We start from the raw sequence: 3,340 nt of genomic DNA on the forward strand, positions 1-3,340 counted from the left end.
CAGGAAAGGAAACGGCAGAGTGCAGTGGACGCTTCATGGACCTTTATGTGGAAAGTAACTCCTAAATATTCAAGAAAAATCTGCCTCTTCACTGAGTATTTTTTAGTACATTTCTAAAATATTCTAAAGAAAAAGCAGTTTGAGAAGTTAAAACACATCAGCACAGTGCTGCTCTGTATTTTTGCTTGGTACTGATTGGACCTCCAAGAGAGGAAATAAGGAAGACAGTATAGATGTTCTTCTGCAGTGCTAACACTGGCTCCACTGACAGCATTAATGCATATTAAGATATGTTTGGAATTAAAACTATTAAAACAGGCATTTCTAAGCAATTTCAGGAGATGTTTCAAGTTTTAGTGGATTTTAGCTATCCACAGGTGGCTGTGGTCACTAACGTTGACAATACTGGGGGCCCACTGTATAGATGAGAGCAGGGTCTGACAGGACAATGAAGTCAAATAGTGAAGTTGAACTTATATTAAAAGTTAGCAATTCCTTCTTTTGTTAACTTTTTCTTTCTTCCCTCCTTCCTTCTTTCTCTGTATTCTACCACAAATCTCTGATGAACTCAGTAAGACGTTACCCTGTATGACGTTCTTGATGCTGCCGTTGTGAACACTGATGATCTATTTCCTGTATGCACTCCTTAAACTACGCACTGTAAAACCAATGTGCTGCTTGCTTCATACCTGTAGGTCTTTGTCTAGATTTGTAAAAGATTTCAGGATTCACTTGGTAAAACTCATGACCTAGAGTCACAGAAACGGCCTCCTCGTCTGTGTTTGAGATGTTTGACTCGGTAGACATGTTCTCTATGGACATCACTTTAAGATTAATGAAAGACTTGAAATAAAGTTCTGTTTCTGAAGCAGGGAAAACTTCTGACTGAACAGAGACAGTGTCGGCACTCTCCCCATGTTCACCTTTTCAGCTCTGGTAAAACTTTACATGATTTAAAGTGAAATCTGTTTCACTTTAGATTTAACACTAATTGTATGTTACTAACTAGGAAATATTTGTTCTATCAGGACACAGACTGTCTGGATTTTACCAATTTGCTTGTTTTTTTTATTATTATTATTTCAGCAGCTGACTGAGGAATTATGATTTTTCCAGAACATTTTGTATTTGTATTCTGCTGGGATGTGAAAGTCATTTTCTTTTTACCTTAAAGCATGTGGAACCAAATATTTTCACTCCTTCCTTACAATAGCTTCACCAAACTACAGGGTGAAATAATTCTTTTAAATGGTGTTTATCTATGCAACACAACCAAAGTTAGCAAGAGCTAAAGCAGCGTTGTGTATGAGTAAAGGTTCACTGATGTGCGTTGTGTTAATACTTCTTGGATTCTGTAACATTTATTATTTGTGTTTTTGTTCTTAAGCAGCTCCTGGTATGATGAGCAGTGATTGAAGTGGGACTGTTTTCCAGAGGCGTGGAAGGATGACAGGGAGTGAAGGGTTTTAGTATACTTCTGTGCCTTGCTCTGCTATTTATTCTCATACCTTTTATTATTTCAGAACGCGTCTCCCTGCTAGTGAATAAACAACAATCAAGAAAGAATAAAATAAACACAAGAGGCCTGTTCAAAATTCAGTGTACAAAGCACAGGAGGAACTCTAGTTGTATGTGTTTTACTGTGTATTTCATTTGTGATATGGGTTTTCTTTATTACCAATAGGAGCTTGACTGCATGGTTTCTGCTGACTATATTGTAAAACTAACTGCTGAAAAATAAACTTTACCGGAAATAAAATCATGAGATGTGATTTTTTTGGGGGGTAATTTTATTATTGTGTTAACCGTAATAAGAGACTGTGTTTCAAATCGAAATCAAACATGGAGTACATAAATGTCATAATGTCAGTACTAGTTTTATTAAGTAACAATAGAAAGAGACAAAAAGAGGCTGTGAAAACATCCATACTTGCTGGAGGTGAGACCTTCTTCCGATGGTTCCCTGAACCAAGATCAGAGCAGAAAGCTTTCACTGTGGCTTTAAAATTAGTTAAAATATAGATGTTATGGCTGAGACTGTCAAAATATGCAGTGTTTAGGACCTTGAATTTGTCATTAGCAGAGATTGATTGCTTGGAAAAAATGTTTGAGCTTTTATTTTGAATGGTAATGATGATTCATTACCATTCAAAATAAAAGCTCAAACATTTTCTAAATGATTTTAGAACTTAGTAAGCTTTTCAAGTGTTTCATAAATATCTCATACTCAACTGTAATGGTGTAAAGCATGAAACTGCACTCAGCCAACTGGATAACTCATCAGCTTTATTAACAAGGTGAATGTTTATGCCGTGGTTTCTCTCTAAAACTTAAAAAAAATGTTTTGAAAGAAAGAGTAGATTCTGTTGTCACCTTGATTGTGTAATGTTCTACAAACTGCTGTTGTCCAAAGGCTCCTGGTGAGTCTGATGACATCACAACTTGTGTCTAGTGCTGACTCAGAGACCCAGACTCCAACAAACAGGTTCTGCTGGGTTGTTCAGGGCTGATCATTTAATCAAAGATGTGGTTGGAACATTTTTGTTCCACTTACTTTATTCTGTTTATTTATTTTTTCCAAAATTTATTTAAGCTTAAACATGAGGTGCAGTGTAAAGGCAGTGCAGTAGTTACATAGTTAATATTGTACCATTAACATAGAAACATAATTGGGCTAGAACATACCCAATTATACACACATATACATCTACATGAGATACATGAAATGGATCAAGTCAGAATAAACATACTGCGTTAGCGGACAAAAACAGATGCATCAAAAAATAAATATAAAATGGAGCACAGTATTAAATATATATAAATCTATTTCCCTCAACCCATTCATACACACATTCAGAGACAAAAAAACAACAAAAAATTCAGGTGCTAACACTTTGTCTACTCTCATCAGGAATCCTTCATCTCAGTACGTGGAAAACCTGGAGTGGCTGACCAGTGGGGAGTCGGATCTGTTTCTGATTCACTATCTGACAGCATGTGGGAGCATGAGGTCAGATAGTTCAATAATTCAAACTGATTGAGGGATCCTTTACAAGAAGAAGATGGAGACAAAATTATTTACTTAGTTTTTATGGAGCAGCACACTGTACGACAGTTATCTCACTACATATGCAATAGGTGAACAATTTTCTGTGTGATGAACATTTTATATTTAGTTAAACTTTTTTATCAGGCAAAACATGAAGAATAATTTCTTATTTACAACATCAGCCTGAATATGCTATATGTGCACTTTATACAGTTCTTCACACACTTGCTGTTATTGTGGCATTTTTGGATAGTAACGCCACTTTTCCCTGATGTCTCCCTATAGCAACAC

The sequence above is a fragment of the Poecilia formosa genome, unplaced genomic scaffold (assembly GCF_000485575.1).
Source record: "Poecilia formosa unplaced genomic scaffold, Poecilia_formosa-5.1.2 Scaffold189, whole genome shotgun sequence".
NCBI lineage: Eukaryota > Metazoa > Chordata > Actinopteri > Cyprinodontiformes > Poeciliidae > Poecilia > Poecilia formosa.